The sequence below is a fragment of the Apodemus sylvaticus genome, chromosome 15 (genome assembly GCF_947179515.1).
Source record: "Apodemus sylvaticus chromosome 15, mApoSyl1.1, whole genome shotgun sequence".
Lineage (NCBI taxonomy): Eukaryota > Metazoa > Chordata > Mammalia > Rodentia > Muridae > Apodemus > Apodemus sylvaticus.
In genome coordinates, this window is record NC_067486.1 from 76,756,274 (window position 1) to 76,776,359 (window position 20,086).

General features: G+C 43.8%; 1 long non-coding RNA gene across 1 annotated transcript in view; it reads right to left on the minus strand.

Annotated features, from left to right (window-relative positions):
- Window positions 1-980: 980 nt before the first annotated feature.
- Window positions 981-20,086, minus strand: part of LOC127665578 (uncharacterized) — a 38,632-nt gene continuing 19,526 nt past the window's right edge. The window contains exon 4 of the long non-coding RNA XR_007973459.1: window positions 981-2,209. This is a non-coding gene — a long non-coding RNA (uncharacterized LOC127665578). The remainder of the gene's footprint in view (window positions 2,210-20,086) is intronic.

Consider the following 20,086-nt stretch of genomic DNA (forward strand, 5'->3'; position numbering starts at 1 on the left):
TAGGCATGCCAGTTGCTGCGGCAACTCTACTACACATAGTCATTCAGGGGCACAACTTCCTTTCATGTTATGCCTCTGCCATTCCCCGAGACCTTGTCATTGCCTGGCAGAAGGTGAAACCCTTAGGAATGGCATGGGGGGGGGGCGTGTCTTAGAGTCCGGCTGGAGTCCCATCCACCAGCACAAAGGGGCCTCTAACTACGAAGGATCTGAAATGATCCTCCTTGGTCCCAAGAAAGCAGAGGTGTTGGGAAACAGCCACCTGATGCTGATTGCAAAGACTGACAGGTCAGTCGGTATCCCTGCCCTCAAAGGATTCTCCTCTGGGCTGGGGGCCAGAGGATATGAAAAATAAGGAAACAGATAACAAGCAAGACCATCTCCTGTAATGTGGAGATGATAACTCTGAGATGCTATGGTGTCTGGAGTGGCCAAGTCCCTGTTTTAGATGAGGAAAAGGACATCTGAAAAAAAGAAAAAAGTCCCTGTTTAGATGAGAAAAAGAAATCTGACAACTGACAGATGTTTGACTGACAGGGTGCCTGCCTGATGACAGACAACTAAAAGCCCAGTGAGAACAAATCAAGGGAGACTGCAAAGGGGCATGCCCTGAGAGGAGCCACCCACCGGCATAGTGAGAACTCGGCTTGCTCTGCTGTGGAAGAAGAGGTACAACTAAAGAAGAGCACAGAAGACGGGGAAGGACTATACTGCAGTGTTACAGAAACCAGGCTTTAAAAAAATGAATTTCAAACACAAATGATGTATGGATACCCACTTCCGCCTACACAATATATCCGTTAACCCATCCATTGCCGGTCTCCAGCTTTGCCACAAATCCAGGTCCCACATCAGGAGGCTTCTAATGGGGAAGCATTATTAGGATGCTTGAGGACAAGCCAAAGGGAGAAGGGGGGGGGGGGAGTCTTTCCTTTTCTGCTTCAACAGAAGGGCTTCTTCAGCTGGGCTCTGGTCCCCTTGTGGCTCCGTCTCCTGGCGTGGTCCACCTTCCATGAGGAGATCTGGTCTCTGGCCTCCAATAACATGGCCTCCTTTCTTCATCCCACTGGCCTAACCAAGTGCTAGTGGAGCAGCAACTGTTCTGGCTAATGCCTGGACTGGCTTCTCAGCCCTTCAGTCATCTGTGTAGCCAAGAGCTGCCTGCAGCAACCTCTGAGTGGACATATGAACCGGCTCCATTCCTTAGGCGGACCCTAGTGACCGATGCGAAGCACATGCTCTGGGAAAGCACCTGATGGAGGTGCCAGCCTCGTAGGTGCCAGGTCCACACTCACGGAATAGGTTTCCTACTGCCCTTGCAACCATACACATCTGTTATTGTGCAGTTCCGGGCATCAGAAACCTGGATCCCACAGAGCTAAAAATCTACCGAGTGGTACTGGAGAATCTGTTTGCCAGAATGTATGAACTGCACCAGCCCTGGGTTCACAGTCCTCTTGCCTGTCTTTATGCAAGCAATGGAGGTGGAATCTTTATCAGGATGACATCTCTCTGCTTTGATCCTGCTGGTTGCTGTTCATGAATGTATGAATGTAATGACACTGGTGTTACACAGATGACCAACATATATTCCCATTTGAAACCGGTTACCACAGACCTACTTCTACTTGGAACATTACTTGACCCTTGCCATGTGAAATAACACTGTCATAGGGCCCCAAAGTTAGGACAAGGACATCTGTGCGGAACATAATTCTGCCTGCAGGATCACGACTGAGCTAGAATGGGGGAGGGGTCAGACAGGAGACAGCAGCATGGCATCGTATGAAGAACACATGGGAACCTACACGTATGTGCTGAAGAGAAAGCAGGGACAAGATCACTTTGGTCTCTTGGGTCAGAGACTTTTTTTCTCTCAAGATGTGTGAAGCACGGCTTGCGGTGGCTAAGTCCTCAGCGCATGTGGTGTGACAAGGCTCCTGTTTGTCTCTCACTCGGGATGGCACGTAGGTTTCTTGTTTTCCCAGAGAAAGGGTTCATTGTGGAGAGGGGAGTGGGTGAAGGCAAACTGTTGGCCGCCACACGTGAGGCCCATCGGTTGCAATTCGGAGACAACTGGAGTTGACGCAGGCATTCCTTCCAAATGTAATCAAACGCCTCCTGTTGCCAGACGATGTGTTATTCAGTGGGGATCTGGTGAGGGTTGTTGAGAATCTGAGATGCCTTCTGTAACTTTATAAGATGGGTACTGGGAAGAGACGGAGAATTGAGGTGAACTTACTTCACTGGCAAGTTAACTTCCTGACTGCTGTGATCTCCAAGAGACCCTGGTCACTGGCTGTTGAGGAGGGGATCTATAGGGAGGTGGGAAGCCATGACACTCTGAGGAGAGTGTGAGCCACGGATGGGCAGGACCCACAGCACAGACTATCAAGGAACAGCCTGTGCTCTGCTCCCCCATCTCTGTGTGTTGACAGTAAGTTCAAAGAGGACAGAGTTTGGGTAAGGACAGATAGACTGGCTTTCTCTATTTTGAGCAGCTTTTATGGAAATGACTTTCTTAATCTGCCTCATTTGAACTGGAATTCACACACACACACACACACACACACACAGTTACTTAGGCAGAAGAAGATGAGGAAATCTTTTGTCAATTGATCTGTGCAGAAGGGAACATCTGTCTTTAGGGGGCTGAGCTGGGGTGGTTGTTTTAGTAGCTACAGCCAAGAGACCTCAGGTCTGTCCTCTGAAGCTTTTAAAACCATTGCTGGGTCCTGGGAACCTCTCAAAAGAATCTTTGGGACAGACACCTGTCAAAGGAACATGTCTTGACTGGGTACCTCCAAACACTGCTATCAGTTGGGAACATTTTACAGAAAGATCTACACTATAAAATTGCGGTTAAGCAACATGCAGATGGTGGCATAATTGCATCTTATCAGCATAGATATATTGCATTAAAAATACGTTCCCTTTTTACAGGCATATTTTGGTTCCTGAGAATGTTGGGGGAGGAAGGGCTATTAACTCACTCAAAACTGGACCATGGCAAGCCAGAGACTCAGGAAAGGGCGGCATGACACTTGGCAGAGAGCTGGGCTTGGAAGGAGGTTGACTTCTTGCTGCCTACCCTTTGGTACTTACTGGATTTTGTACCTGATGCATGTATTAGCTATAAAAAGAATGTTAAAATTTTAATATATAGGATCCAACTCCACAAAAATCAGATAAAACCAAGGAAACTACAATGAAATTTAGATTGTACTCAACTCCCTGTAATGGAACTGTCTCAGTCATAAACTGCAGATCCGTCCTACATCTTCCTCAAAGAACAACAATAATAAGTAGAGCTCTTTCAATGATTATTCATTATGACTTGACCAATCAGGGGAGACCAAGGTTGGTTGTGATGCCGTCATCTGCTGGTCAGGGTCACGTGGTGAGGCAGTCTCTGCCCACATGCTGTTTCTAGTTTCTATCTTCCTATTTCTTTTTTTTTTTTTTGGTTGTTTTTTTTTTTTCTTTCTTTCTTTTTTTTTTTTTTTGGTTTTGGTTTTGGTTTTTGGTTTTTGGTTTTTTTTTTTTTTTCTTTTTTCAAGACAGGGTTTCTCTGTGTAGCCCTAGCTCTGGCTTTCCTGGAACTCTGTAGGCCAGGTTGGCCTCAAACTCAGAAATCTGTTTGTCTCTGCCTCCCAAGTGCTGGGATTAAAGGCATGCACACCACTCTCTGTATCTTCCAATTTCTATCCAGTGTGCTAGTGAGTAGACTATGTTTCTAAGTCTGGTCTGTCTCTTGTCCTTTAATCGGCTGTAGTGAAATGTTGTGAGCACACTGTCCCAGACGATGGCTGGGTTTTTGTCATGGATGAACATCCTATGTCACCATCTGGCTGTCGGCAAGCCCTTCTCAGTTTAGTACCATCTGCATTTCTTAAGCATTTGATAGCTCTGGGCCCTTGCTTTTTGCTTAAGCTATGTGCTGGGATAAGAGGGAATCAGTGGTGATTCCATATGAGCTGTTTCCCTGATAGAGTCTGAAGGGAGGCAGCAAATCTACTTTGGTTGGGACTCAAAGTGGTAATTCCCTTCAAAGGAACCATGAAGCAAGAATGCCTTCTTTGATTCACCTCTGGCTTCTCTATAACCTTTACCACACTGCTTTGTGTCAAGTCATTGCATTGAGGCGATTACTGTCCCAAGTGGATATCAGTAAAACAGCGAACAAACAAAATGCTATTGGGCTTTTAGGAAGCTGAGTTTGGTGCTACTTTGGAAGGAGAATTCATTGGGAAGGTCACATTTGCATAGATTTTGAGGGGCAGGTGGCTTCTGGCTAACAGAAAGAGAAGAAAGGGAGACCTGAGAGTCAGGCACACTGTGTGAGTATGCACTTGCCTGAACTTCAGACTACATGTGCAATGTGAAAATCATCCCTCCACTAATCCAATCCAAGAGGCTACCGTGTAGCCAAGTGGCACACTGGGTGGTATAGCCACATTCCTACTGTATAGCTGCCCACAGGCACAGAGCTAGAGAAAGCAGGGCCAAGATATACATGCAGGTCTTGGAGAGGAGAATCCCCCACCACTATTCCAGTCTGCATGCAAAGGGTGAAAACATCCCAGAAACAGAAGCATCCACAACTGTGTCATATATGAACCTGACCTGCAACTCCAAAGAATGTGGCATTCTAGTTTGGCTGGATGTCATGGAATAACATGATAATGGATGTCATGGAATAACATGATACTGGCATTTGGGAGGTAGAAGGAGGAGCATTATGAGTCCGAGGCCTGCTTAAGTCACAGTGTGAGATCTTGTCTCAAAAATCAAGCAGTACCAAGAAGAAGAAGAAGAAGAAGAAGAAGAAGAAGAAGAAGAAGAAGAAGAAGAAGAAGAAGAAGAAGAAGCAGCAACAGGAAGGAAAGAGGGGAGGGAGGGCACAGACAGCTAACTGCTTGGCATTCTGAACAGCCTCTAGGCTGCTGGTCTGTTCGTTCGCTAAGACCTAAACAATATGGCTCCAACCAGAGGACCAAGGCCTATTGGGCCGCCTGCGGCATTGAGAGAGCCCTACCACAGGCTGGACTGACCAGAGCACAGGCCATCTGTTCCAAAGAAACTGCCAGGTCATCCAAGTCTTCCCTCAGTTCTGAGGATCTCAGTTACTGAAGACACAGTCACTTAGACACCCTGCAGAATGGCAGGGTTCCTGAGGAGAGAGGCAACACAGAGCCACACGTTCTCCAGGACGGTCAACTAGAACTCTCTGGACTTTGTCTGAACACGTTGTACCTTCTTTGAGGAGCATCTGTGTATACTGGAGAAATGCAAAGTAACGCCAAAGGCAGAATAAACAACCTTGTCATCCTTTGGTTTTATTACTTCTGTGAGGGAACCTATGATGTCAACATACCATTCTTGACAAAACAACAACACCAACAAAATAAAAGGCCCAGGAGTAAAAAATCTGTTTCTTTTCTTTATCAGGAGAAAAACAACCAACCAACCAACCAACCAACCAACCAACCAACCAGAGAAGCAACAACAAAAAGCCCCACACATTTGTTCTGTGTTGTTACTATTTAATCCTAGTTTGTCTTCCACAGGCATACCTCTTTGTCTGCCTGGCAACCTTGTAGCAGGATGTGAACGTGGGGGGGGGGGGGATGGGAAGGAGGAGTCATGGAGGAGAAGAATTGTATCTGCTGGATTCATGTGGACCTGAGGCTACGAATTTGAAGTTCTCGAGTAAAGGCAATTTCTTGTTCAGGCAGCCTATGACCGTTTCTAGAGACATACTGGGGTGCCCCAGTAGGGTGAACAAATTAGGCATGACTAGGGATATCAGAGATACTGCAGGACATCTGACACTGCACAGAACAGAGCAGCACCCATAACAAGTCATTGCATCGCAACCAGGCATCAATGCACAGTGAGTAGGAAACACTGGGCAAGAAGAATGAAGAATAGGCCATCACTCCCTATCAAAAAGCTGTGTCTCCTTTCGAAACCAGCAACGAGTATTTTGCCAACAGTTTTTCTTCTACACAATAAGAGGTAAAGAGAGAAAAGAAGGCTGGGTGGAGAGAGACAACTGTTCAAGGTCTCCCACATAAGCTCCATAGAGAAGAAACAGCCTATTCCCCCAACCCAAACTGAGACGCCTCGCTCACATTTCCATCCCCTATCCCACCCCGCCCCACCAGCTCTGCTGGAAGCCTTTTCTGACTCACTGATTCAATGAAATATGATCTGGAACTACTCACCAACAGACCTGCTCATCTCTTAGCCCATTCTAGTACAAAGCTGGAAGTCATGCAGAGCAAAGACAGGCATAGAGCTTTGGTCTGCAGAGCCAGATCCATGTCTCTCTCTCTCTCTGTCTCTCTCTCTCTGTCTCTCCCTCTCTCTCTGTCTGTCTCTCTGTCTCTCTCTCTCTCTCTCATTCTCTCTCTCTCTCTTAGAAATAAGCTGACATAACCAAGGAAGCCCTCATGTCTCCTTACAGCAGGAAAATTGCTGAAAATAAATAAATTTCTTAGAACTGAATGGACTTTCTTTTTCCATTTTGATTTATCATAGCTTGTTTCGTTGATGTTTCTCAGCCAGTCATCGGAACAGGGATGGTCAGGGAAACTTTCTAGGGACTGTCGTTCTGTTTTCAGGGTCTACATCTTGGATAGAGCTTCTTTATGCTATCATAGGGGCAGCGAGAGTGCTCAGAATTCGAGTTCAAAACTGCTTTCAATCATGTAGGCCCAGGAACTGCTCCTGTAGTATTTGTTGAACAGAGTTAATTCCTGTTACATACTTATTTAACCAGTGCAGCTTGAACACAAACAGAAGAGACAGAACCTGGGACAAGAGCAAGGTGGTTCCCTCCCCTGACTGCTTGCAATCTGGCTGGGGACTTGAAGGAACAAATAGCTTTTCTCTCTTCAGAAGCAGTCCCTGGAACTCACTGGGGGTGGGGCGGATTTCCTAGCACTACTCTTGTTCTTTACCTACAATACCTTTGTCTTTTTGTCAATTGGCTACTTAGTATTGAACAAAGAGACCAAGAAGACCTCTTCCTGCCAAATGATTCTAAAATCTCTGGAGGTAATGAGGATGATTGGGAAGTACATCTCCCATTTCTTCTCCAGAGGGCTACCCCTGTAGGGCAAGCCTGACCATCCCTGCTCTGATGACTGGATGGATGCAGTAGCTTCTGGTGGGGGGTAGCTAGCCAGGTGATTACACGGTGCTCTTGATGCAACCTTGCTTGCTTGCATTACCGAATGATGCCTCCAGTAGTTCCCTCAGCTAGCTTCTTTCTGAGTCCAGTTTCATCATCTGTTGTAAGCCTGAAGCATCCTGAAATATGGCTCAGTGGTACAATACTTTGCCCAGTATGTGCAAAGCCCTGGATTTCATATCCACCAATTAAAATTTTAAAAGAGAGGGCATGTCATAAGACACGTGCAGCAGCCAGCATGTGGCAACTGTCTGATGCAGTGGTAGCCCAAGCACCAAGCACCAAGCACCAAGATTTTTGTGCTGCAGACCTCAAAACCCAAGGGACACAGGCAATACTTCCTAAAGGTCCATAGTACAGCCAAGAATCTGATTCGCCACTCTCAACAAGAGACCTCGGTGCACTTAGGATGTTTACTGTAAGAAATATCAGGGACCTGGTAATAGCTATTTCTAAATGAGTACAAGAACTCTGTGTCCTTAGAAAAGATAAATTCAAACTAGACTTTGAAGAGAGGTTAAGTCACTCCAGGCATCCTCTTCATCAAGCTGTATTGGACCTTTCTAGAAGAGTTGATTGCTTAGCTTCCAGGGCAATGGAACTGAGAGGCCTGGGGGGGAAAACACTGCTGTGGGGTCAGGGGACAGGTATGAACTTGGGACGAGGGTATCGGGAGAGGAGAGGTTATTCTCTCTCTCTCTCTCTCTCTCTCTCTCTCTCTCTCTCTCTCTCTCTCTCTCCAATAGGGAGCCCTTAAAGATTGTGAAAGGATGCTTTATACACATCAGATCCCTGCTGCTGAGTTAAGTGTGGTCAAGGAGAGAAACGGTTGACGAAGAAATGGCAAACGGACATGAAGTGTGAGATCAAAGCATGGGAATGGAATTGATTAAGTGAAGTCCTTGTAAGATCAAGAGGCATGCCCTGGAATGTTCCTTCACCGATACAGCCCTGCATGCCTTGCAATGTGCTGGTTCCTTTCTCTGAATGGTGCAGCCCTTGAAAGGCCCAGGGGTAGTGATGCCATTCAGCAAGCCTTCACAAGATGGTGGCTGAAATGGTAAGTTGTAGACACCTGTAAACATGGCACGTATTTGGAAGGAAAAGTATAGAGGCTGGCGGGGCCCATGGCTAAGTTTTTTGCCACCGCTCATTTGAGAAATGGTAAGGCCGGAAGAATGGTGGGAAGGATGTGGAAGAGGTAGGGTAGAGCAGAAACAGGGAAAGCAAGGCACTGGAGACTTGTACAAGGTGAGGCCAATAACAGATGAGGACCGGGGGTCAAAGCCTGCCAAAGATATGACTGGGTACACAAAGCGTGATGACACTAAGACGAGTCTACTCAGAAAACCCTGTGCTCAATTCACAGGGGCACCATGCAAGGGATGAATCCACTCGGTATTTGTGGACAGGATGGGTGGATGAGTTCTTGACACTAAATGAGACTTAGCAACTCAGTCTTATCAGGGTATGACAGGAGCTTACAAACCACCAGCTCTTTCGTTCCGGATGTGAGCAAACATAGGTAAAGGAGTAACTTATACCTTTTGATCCCATAACTTTCAGGTGATAGTTTTAAGGCATAAAACCAAATCTCCGGACTCCTGGGCTAGTTTCTTTCCAGTATGTGATATGGTTATTTTCTTCAATTCTTAAAAAGAACTTCAGAGGAAATGGTATGCATGAATATCATATACCACTTGTAATTTATTTTTTTAACTAAAAGCTACATTGGGAATTTCATTTCCGTTTTGCCGATTAAAATAGGAATTTTGAAAGTCATGCATATTGATTGAGGCATCCTTGGCTTTGGGGCCAAATTGTTCCAATAACTGTTACCTTCTGTAATCCTATTTCCCCAGACATTTCTCCCTGGCCGACCCAGATACAAGAGTCCTGGCCCGGTAAAGTGTACAGTAGTAGCTATCTCTGTTGAAGCCTGGGACAGCTCTGAGCACAGTCTATCATTTGCAAAGGTAGATTTGACTTTAACCATTATTCACATAGTACTTTCACCAATTCATTTCTAGGAGGTATGGCTTTAAACTTCCTTAAACCACCCACTTGGTGTCTATTAAGTGGCTTCTGGAGACCCTCGCCACCCTTGCTGTTGTGATGGATGGTAGAAAAGGTTTAGTCTTCCCTCTGTAGAGTTTCCATCCTAGTGGAGGAGAAATGCTTTTAAAATAAGTAACAATCCAGTTTATGAGCAAGGCCTGATTTTTTTCCTCCTGGAAACCCTCGGGCATTTTAAACAGCTGAGTGAATGCCGCCTCCGAAAGCTGCTGTTCTCATTCCCAGCGGGCATGGGAGTCAGTGTGCCTCCCTCATCTGAGCCTATAGTCATCAGTCTCTGAGGACAGAGAACATTCCTTTCCACTTTTTTTTCCCACGGGGAAAGGCATGTGATGGACGCTGAATCAACATATTACATTTGAGATTTCAAGATGGCAGCATACACAAGGAACGGAGGCGATGTCTTACCTCCCAGCTCAGGCAAATCAATCCAAGACCTTCTCCCAACTTTATTTTTTCTCCTTTCCAACTTGTCTTCTCCACTGAGCCAGCTGTTAAAAGCTTGACTGGCTGTCGGCTTGGGCAATGTGCTTTACTACCAACAACAGCAAATAGGAAGTGAGTCTTCTCTCTGTGCCAGGCACAGCTATGATTAATTTATGTGCTATACGTTGTTGTACAGTAGCAACAGACCAGGGCTCTTGGTTCTGGGGTTCAGTGCCTGTCACAGAGTGTGACAGACCTGCTGCTTGGAGGACTGGATGAGGAAGAGACAGTCAAACCAATTGCTAGTTGGAGTATAACAGGTCAGGATGATCTTCAGAAAAGGGATGACACAATTCCTAATAAGAGTGTAAATTGTTCTTAGATTTAACAACCTAACCTCAGGAATCCTTGCTGTAGCAATAGTAACAAAAACCATGTAAGGATTTGTACACAAGGCTGTCTGTGACACTGTCACTTGTACAACCAAACACATCAAATCAGGATGAATGTCAATCAATAGTGAAGCAGGTGGCAAGACCTCTGGTCTATAGAATGTTAGACTTCAAAATAAGACATGGTATTAGAGTTGTTTTCACAAAGTATTTTAAAATTTAAGAAATACACGTCGGGGCTAGAAGTACATACTGTTCTTGTAGAGAGGCCAGGTGTGGTTTTCAGAACCCAGAGCTCACAGTCACCTATAACCCTAGTTACAGAGGTTCCAATCAATACCCTTATATTGCTGCAGGATCACCTATGTGCTTATGGAGCAAATAGGTAGACTCAAAACACACACACCACGTAAAATAAATTAGTAAATAGATCCTTAAAATAAAATGTATATGTTAGCATTTGCTGTAAACAGGAATGTCAGTATAATCAATGTGTTTAACTTAGGAAGTGCTTTTTTGTTGTTGTTGGAAGTATTTCGAGACATGCTCACAATGCATAGTCCAGGCTAGATTTCAGCTTGTGATCCTCCTGCTTCATCCGCTCCAAGAAAATCATTTTGATTGACAAATGATAACAGAGTGGACGGAAAATTGAGAAGTATTTACTCTCTTATTTTTAAGGATGGGGGAAGGGTGGTTATTCATCTATAATTGCCCTTTCTCAAAGGTGAGCTGTGAAAATGCTCCCTTAAATGCTTGCTATTTGAGGAAGATGGTACTGGACGGTAGCTCTTACCTCCTGATAGCCTAACTCCAGGGAGGTGAGGCGGGAAGGTCAGCGCTTAGGAGACCCCTCAGAGAGAAAGTGGCCATGGCTAAAGTTGTCTGACAAGGAATCAAAGGAAAATGCCTAAGCAGGCATGGAGCAGAAGGGCTCACAGGAGAAAGCCATCATTGAGAATGCTATCTTGGCGTTCTCCTGGGGTAGCGCATTTGCCTTGCTTTAATTTCATTCCTACGCCCAATTTTAGGTGTTCTTTCAGATTGTCCAATTCATACAAATTTATTCATACACAAATATTCTTTGAAAATGTCAGCTGAGCAGACCACTTCTATGCTGCCTTAAACTCCTTCTAATTAACAGGCCCACCCTGAGCCCTTACAGATGTCTCCTTTTACCTGATGCTTACTTACACCTGTGACTATCCAACGGCCATTTGAACTCACACCTTTCCCCTTTCCCCTTTCCCCTTTCACCTTTCAACTCTATCTCCCTTCCTTGGATTTCAACACTCCATCTGCTTGGTGGGTCCTACTCAGCCTTTAAGGCTGCCCTTAGACACCTCCGTTTCTAGATATTTTGCTTGCCTCACAACAGAACCAGTCATGTTCCCTTCGGAGCTCCAAAGCACCTTGTTAGTTTGGGCAGGGGAAACTACAGTGTCACTGGTCTCCCCAGAGGGCACTGAAGGTGTGTGCATCTTTGTACCCTCAGCCTCTGTCACAGTGGCCACACAAGACAGATGCTCACAAGTGGGTCATAAAATATGTAGCTTATGAGTCCCAACATATCAAACACCTCTTTGCACAAGAAGTTTTCTCCCTATAACATATGTTTCTATTGATTGAAGATTTATAAGAGGAATCTGCTCCAAATAACTTCTACTCCACCCACAGGCATGCCCCAGGATCATCCCATCGACTGGTTGTTCTGGGCTGCACTGATTCCTAGTGGGTCCTTGAAACCTGTTCAAACTCCAAGGGACTGGGTCTAACTGGGCCCTGAGGTGAGCCTGGGACAGAGCTAGTGGCCAGATCAGCAAACGGATGTGAGCACAGGGTGTTCTCAAGGTAAAAGGCTGAGCCTGCCCTGGAGCCACTGGCCCTGTGATAGTATACTGATCATGGCCAGTCCTGGGCCCAGCCTGGCCCAGCCAGGAACTGATCACAGGCAATAGCATCCCTCCCAGGCTAATTGATCTGTTTCCGTCCTCTGGTGTTCCTGGGCAGGAGTCAGCACATTTCTGTCTGTACCTAGGCCTTCTCCATGCCAGGCTCACAGAGGTAAGCCTCTTGTGCAGAGCCTCACCCGCACACTTGAGCTTGTTTTGCACCCTGTCCCTGCTTCTTCTCATCTTTCCAAGCTTTTCTCTCCCCTGTCCTGGTTTTCTCTCTGAACGCTTCAGCTTCCCTCACTCTAGCCTTCCTGCCTACCTCCCTTCCCTTGTTTTGCCCCTCCCCTCCTATTCCTCTCCCCTCTTCTTCCTTCCCTCTGCCTGGCCTTATGCTCAGTCTTACTGTTTCTGTCTGATGATACTCTCTGTGTCTCATGCAATACCATCCTCTCCTTCCTGTCTATAGGACTTCCCAGCATGGCCACCCTGATGCCTGCATTTCCTTCCACACCATTGGAGAGCAATTCTCTTTATTTTTCTGTCCATGGGGTTAGACAGAAGTCAACTCAATGTCTCTACCTTCTGAGACTTCTCTCTTCCTCTAAGCATCTGAGCACAGAATACTGTTTCCAGGTCTTGTCAACGAAGTTTCAGGCCCAGTCCCGTCCATCCTACCTTTGCCACATTCCCTTCCCAGTGGCCAAGCTGACCTATGCTAATGCACAGAGCACAGATCCAGGACCATGGCCAAAGGCAGTAGGGGGTTGGCTCAGGGATGCCCTCATGCTGAGTCTGGCAACCCAAAGTTTACAAGTTGTCTTCTTGCCCTTTTGCCCATCTCCTGAGCTTGGCAGGGTCACTCTGTGTACTCAAGCCACCCATGAGTGGCCATGGGTAAATGATATGACTTTACCTTCATGGTGATTTAAGGTGAGAAACTTGATGCAGGCACAGCCAATAGATCTGCTCCTTCTTTTCAAACCCAGAACCTTGCACATGTTAGGCAAGACTTTGCCCCTGGCCTACACCTCGAGGCTGGCCCATTCATTGGCCAACCTGCTTTCTTATATACAATGAAACAGAGGTCTCTACTAAGTGTCCAGTCATTGGGGCCACAATTAAGATATGGATGAAGTACTTTCTTCGTTTATGCATCCAACAAATTTACCATCATGCTATACCACTCTTGGGCATATACCCAGAGGATGCCCCAGCATGTAATAAGGATATATGCTCCACTATGTTCATAGCAGGCCTATTTATAATAGCCAGAAGCTGGAAAGAACCCAGGTATCCCTCAACAGAAGAATGGATGCAAAAAATGTGGTATATCTGCACAATGGAGTACTATTCAGCCATTAGAAACAATGAATTCATGAAATTCTTAGGCAAATGGATGGAGCTAGAGAATATCATACTAAGTGAGGTAACCCAGTCTCAAAAGATCAATCATGGTATGCACTCACTAATAAGTGGATATTAGCCTGGAAAACTGGAATACTCAAAACATAATCCACACATCAAATGAGGTACAAGAAGAACGGAGGAGTGGCCCCTGGTTCTGGAAAGACTCAGTGTAGCAGTATAAGGCAAAACCAGAGCAGAGAAGTGGGAAGGGGTGGGTGGGAGAACAGGGGAAGGGAAGGGGGCTTATGGGACTTATGGGAGTGGGGGGCCAGAAAAGGGGAAATCATTTGAAATGTAAATAAAAAAATATATCGAATAAAAAAAAAGATTTTTATGGGTAAACTCTTTAAAAAAAAAGTCACCATCACTTATGGCCATGAAAATAGCATTGTTCCCAGTGTCCAGTGTTTATACCTTTATGATAAAGGAGATTATCTGGAACACACAGGACTATGAGAAATGTCTGAGATAAATAAAGAATCAACGAGGGTCTGGCTGTGTCCTGTGAAAAGACATGCAGAGTAGCACAGAGTTGAATTGAGTCTTAAGCTTTTATATAAACAAGCAAATAAACAGATGCCCCAACCATTTGTGTGTTTACAACGAAAGGGACTGGTTTACTACAAAAATAAATAATAAATGACTTCCAAAAACATCTGTGTGACCAAAAGTGTTGGTCGGAGAGTCAACCACGTTGCATCACTGGATAATTCCACTGACATTTTAAATCAAAGTAGAAATGTCCTGGGCTCCAGGGTTGACTCAGTGGTTAGGGTTAAGGTTAAGGTTAGGGTTAGGGTTAGGGTTAGGGTTAGGGTTAGGGTTAGGGTTAGGGTTAAGGTGAGGGTTAGGGTTAAGGTTAAGGTTAGGGTTAGGGTTAGGGTGAGGGTTAGGGTTAGGGTTAAGATGAGGGTTATGGTTGCTCTTACAAAGGACTGGAGTTTGATTTCTGCATCTACATCAGAAGCTCACAACCACTGCCTATTCCAGCTCCTGGGTACCTAACACTATCTCCTGTATTCTACAGAGTACTCCCACTCATGTGTACAATCCACAATCACACACACACACACACACACACACAGAGAGAGAGAGAGAGAGAGAGATTTCAAAATAAATCTTTAATATAGACTTTATTTTTTGAGAATTTTATACACCAGTACAATGTCTTCACATCATTTCCATACCTCCTCTCCACTCCAAGTCTGTTCCTGTTACTTCCCTTGAATTTAGGACATCTTCTCTTATAATTACTGTTAATATATAGTATATATTATATATGGCACATACATATTACATATATACATATTACACATACACATAACCTACTGAATCCAATTAGTATTGCCTATATGTGCATGTGTTTAGGGATGTGCACTTAGGATTGGGTAACCTATCATAGGGCTCATCCCTGAAGAAAACTGATTCTCCTTCCCTCCCCAGCCATTGCTAGTTGGTACCTTTTTAATCTATGAGTAGAGCCGTGTGTAGTTTCCCCCATCTATGTGGAAATATCACCTGGTATGGTGATTTCTGCAGGACTCACGCAAGCAGCCATATTGCTGAAGCTTGTGGTGTGGTGATCCTGCCACGTCTAGAAAACAGTACTTCTGGCCCTTACACTTCTGCATCCTCTTCTAAGATGATTCCTGAGCCTTAGGAATAGCTGTGGTGTTGTGCATGTACCAATTAGAGCTGAGTATTCCATGGCTGCTTTTTTTTTTTTTTTTTTTTTTTTTTTTTTGCATTTTGAGCAGTTGTGAATCTCTGGAGGGCTTCTATCTGCTGCAAAAAGAAGCTTTTTTGATGAGGGCTGAAAGCTATCCACATCTGTTGGTATAAGGCTAAGTGTTTATATTTATACATTTACATTTGCAATATATTTATAGTTGAAGGATATATTGGTTTAGGAAAGTGAAATTAGTAGGTTCTCCTCTAGGGTCTGTGACCTTTTCTACTCTGAATTCTTCCCTAGGTTTACCATAAGGGTTCCTCCTATTGAAATGGCCTTAAAATGTATTGCTAGATGTAATAGTGTGATGATGACTACCCTATCAAAAGCAGTTTGCAGATTCAATGTAATACTAGTTGAAATTCTCATAAAATTCCTCACAAGGATAGAAAAAATATTATAAAATTCATATCAAAGCACAAAAAATATAAAACCAGGGAGTCACAATCCTGAGACAAAAGAATAATGGTAGAAGGATTACCATATCAGATTTCAAATTATATTAGAGATTCTTTGGTAATAAAAACAGCATGGTCTTGGCAAAAAGACAGACATATAGATCAGCAAAAACAGAACAGAGACCTAAACTCAATCTCAAATAAGTGCAACCACCTGACATTTGATAAAGATACCAAAAATACCCTCAGGGGGAAGGTCAACATCTTCAACCAATGGTGCTGTGAAAACCGGATGTCTACATGTATAAAAATGAAATTAGACCCATACTGATCACCATGCACAAAAACAAACTCCAAATGCATAAAACAATTCAATGTGAAACCTTAAATGTGCAAACTTATAGATAAAAGCATATGGAGTAATCTAAGAGACAGAAGCCCAAGAAAGGACTTTCTAGATAAGATTCCATTCTCTCAGAAATTAAGGCCAAAATCTGGCAAAAATTAGAAAGAAAATATCAATTGAGTGTAGAGGAAGCCTGAGTGTGGATGTTAGACTTTGCTAGCTCTCTGTCTAAGAAGGGATTAATATCCAGACTATACAAAGAATTGGAAACACACACACACACACACACACACACACACACACACACACACATCAATAAGACAAATAACCCAATTTTTAAAAGTTTTATGGATCCAAACAAAGAATTCTCAAAACAAAGTAAAAATAACTATAACTAAGAAATATCTTTAAGTGGTTTCTGTCTTTAGCAATCAAGAAAATGTAAATTAAAACTGCTTTGAGATTTTATTGTATGCCAGCCAGAATGGCAAAGATCAAGAAAAGAACTGGCAACAGATGCATGTGAACTCTTATCCAGTACCAGTGATGACAGCAAACTGTTGCACTGCAAACTGTTGCAGCCACAGTCAAAATCGGTGTGGAGAATGTTCAAGAAGCCAGAGGGCTGACAACTGACCCAGCTATGCAAACCCCTTGGCGTGCACCCACAAGACTATCCAATTGAGGAGATCTTGCTTACCCATGTTCCTTGCTACTGGCTTCACAGTAGTGAGAAAACAGAAGCAGCCTAGATATCTATCAACCAATGAATGCATAATGAAAATGTGGAACACACACACACAGTGGAATTCTATTCAGCTATAAATAAAAACGAAGCCATAAAACTTTCAGGTAAATGGATCAGACTACAAAATATAGTGAGTGAGCTAACACAGACCCAGAAAGACTAGTGCTATTTGTCTGCTCTTACTGTGGATCCCAGCTCTGAATCTTTAGATTTACATTGACATGTGTTAGTCAATCTGTAAGTCCTAACTCAAGGTTAAACATTCTAAAGACAAGGGGAGAAAGGCATGAGGATTTAGAAGTAGAAGTCTGAATTGTTCATTGAGTTCAAGGTAGAAGGGCCCATTGTGGGTGGGGCCATCCCTGGGCTGATAGTTCTGGGTTCTATAAGAAAGCAAGCTGAGCAAGCCAGGGGAAGCAAGCCAGTAAGCAGCATTCCTTCAGAACTACTGCATCCAGTCCTGCCTCCAAGTTCCTACCCTGTGTAAGTTCCTGTCCTGATTTCCTTTGGTGATGAACAGTAATGTGGAAGTGCAAGCTGAATAAACCCTTTCCTCCCCAACTCGCTTCTTAGTCATGATGTTTTGTGTAGTAATAGGAACCCTAACTAAGACAAATAGCCTTACCTCTTTCCAAAAGCAACACCTCAAAATCCCTTGACACAGGTCCAACCTCCACCTTGAGTCATTAGGGACCAAACCCCAAACCCTTGAATTCTTGGGTGGTGATTCATATCTGAATCATAGTAGCCATCAACATTCTTAGGATGAGTGACTGAGACTTCACCCAGGTAGTTGTCTCACTGGTCCAAAAGCTAGTGGGGGCATTTGGGGTGGAGTCTGCTATCAATCTTGAGATACAGCAGATTGTCTTGTGTGATGGCTTGATTGAAAATGGTATCAAATAGGCTCATATGTTTAAATACCAGATTTCATATTGGATGGAAGTGTTTGGGAAGGATTGGAGGTATAGCCTTTATGAAGGAGGAGCGAGTCCAGGAGTGGGCTTTGAGGTTTCAAAAGACTCACACAATTCTCATTGTGTGCTCTCTCACTCTGCCTCTTGTTTATAAACTAAGTTATTCACTCTCAGCTACTGCTCCAGTTCTTCCTGCCTCCACAATTTTGCTCAGGCATCCTGGACTCTAAACCTCTGAAACCATGAGCCCAATTAAACACTTTCTTAAAATATAAGTTGCCTTGGTCATGGTGTTTTATCACAGCAATTGGAAAGCAACTAATGTGCCTTGGTCTTTGTTAAGAATGCACTCACTAATAAGTGGTTATTAACCTAGAAAACTGGAATACCCAAAACATAATCCACACATCAAATGAGATACAAGAAGAAAGCAGGAGTGGTCCCTGGTTCTGGAAAGACTCAGTGAAACAGTATTTGGCAAAACCAGAACGGGGAACTGGGAAGGGGTGGGAGGGAGGACAGGGGAAGAGAAGGGGGCTTACGGGACTTTTGGGGAGTGGGGGGGGACTAGAAAAGGGGAAATCATTTGAAATGTAAATAAATTATATCGAATAAAAAAAAGAATGAAAAAAAAAGAAGTACAAAAAAAAAAAAGAAGACAGTCTGAAAATTACACACACACACACACAAAAAAAAAAAAAAGAACAAGTGATGGGACATGATAGGACGAAGGAGGGAATGGAGCAAAGATACCTAAGTTTTGGGAGAAGACACCTTCCCGTTTCAACACAAACATCCAATATGCACAGATGTTCTTCCCCCGAGCCCTCCGGAAAGAAAGATGATTATGATTCTTTAGCAATAAAGAAACATGACCAAGACGAAGAAGGGCAAATGAACCATCATTATCAGTGTAAACCTATACATAAGACAGAATTTTCCAGAGGAAACTGCCACCTCTCCTAGTCTCTTCTTATTTTAAATGCTATTTATCTTCCGTTCCATTTATGTCAGTAGAGCTAATAAGGATACGTGTCTTTTAACCACTGGATTTAATGTACCTGTTTTTGAACCCCGGTGATTTATGTTTTTGCACACATGGTGTTAATTACTTCAAAGGATCAGTGTTCCTACTCTAAGAGGGAGGTACAGAATATCGACCTGCAGTTCGTGAGCATGTCCAATTATCGATGCATTCCCAACCAGAATGGACTTAGCACCTTCTGGAAGAGATTTGCCTTCACATTTGGTAGCCACTCCCTAGACATGGCCTCTTTAAAACTTGCTTTCTAGTAACTTGTGGGCGTGCCCGTACAGTCCTCTGTATCAGGGCCCTTAGGAGTCATAGCTATGCTTTAGAGACCTACCTTCTGACTTCCAGGTCAAATTCTTCCCACGTAGAGCTTCTTTACTCACGTTGTATGAAGACTAAAATTTACTTCCTATGAAAGCACTTTGATGATACCCTCTCAAAGACTTAGAATTATATATTCTAATTACTCACCAACATCTGATCTCTTTGCCTTACCTGGGCTATCTTTGATTCAAAGACACTGAACCTTTCCCCAGGGAAGAGTAAATGATTTATATGGTGATTGAGTTGAGGTTTTCCCCTAACATCCCACCTGCACCAAAGAATGGCTTTAAGTTTGTTTATTTTAACATATTTTACATTTTTATGGAGGAAAGGAATTCATACCTAATTCACTGCATGCCATTTTATTGTGTTTTGCACATAATGCACTTTTACAGCTTAAATGTGTCTACAGCCCTAAACCAAACAGGTCTTTACAAGAGCAGGAAATGCCACTGAGTGTGAAAGTACTTGTCTCGCACTCATAAGTCCCTGCACTATACAACACAAACAAGCACAAATTGCTTCATCAATGCTAATTGCCCAATGACTTGCTCTCATTGTGTCTCTGTGTCACTTTAACAAAAAGTGTATAGAATCTCTCTGTGAGGGTACTCAGTATGTAGACCAGGCTGGCTTCAAACTTACAGGCCTGACTGCCTCCAGAGAAAAGCACATGCCGCCATGCCCAGCTATCTGTGTCACATTCTTATAATTTTGTCAATATTCCATGCATTCCTGTTATTGTTACATATGTGAAAGTGATGTTTACTTGCTGGTCTTTGATGTTCCTACTGCAAGTTTCTGGGAACATCATGGGTTCCCATTTTAGAAGCAGCTAAGTTAACCAAGGAGTGTTAAATGTGATCTACCTGCTCCACCAATCAATTACTGCCCCACTTTCTCCCCCTTCTTCGGTCTCTCTCTTACCTGAGACAGGCAAAACTGAAATTATGCCAACTAATAGCCACACAGTAGGCCAGCTGTGCCCAAGTAGAAGGAAGAAACACTTATTTCTTAATTTAAATCAAAAGTTAGAAATGATCATGTTTAAAGAGAGAAGCATGCTGAAGGCTGATGTAGGCTTAAAACTAGACTCCTTACACAAAATAGCCACCTGAATGCGAAGAAGACAGCTTGGAAATGCAACCTCAACAAGCAGATGAGTGATAACATAGTTTAACAGCCTTATTG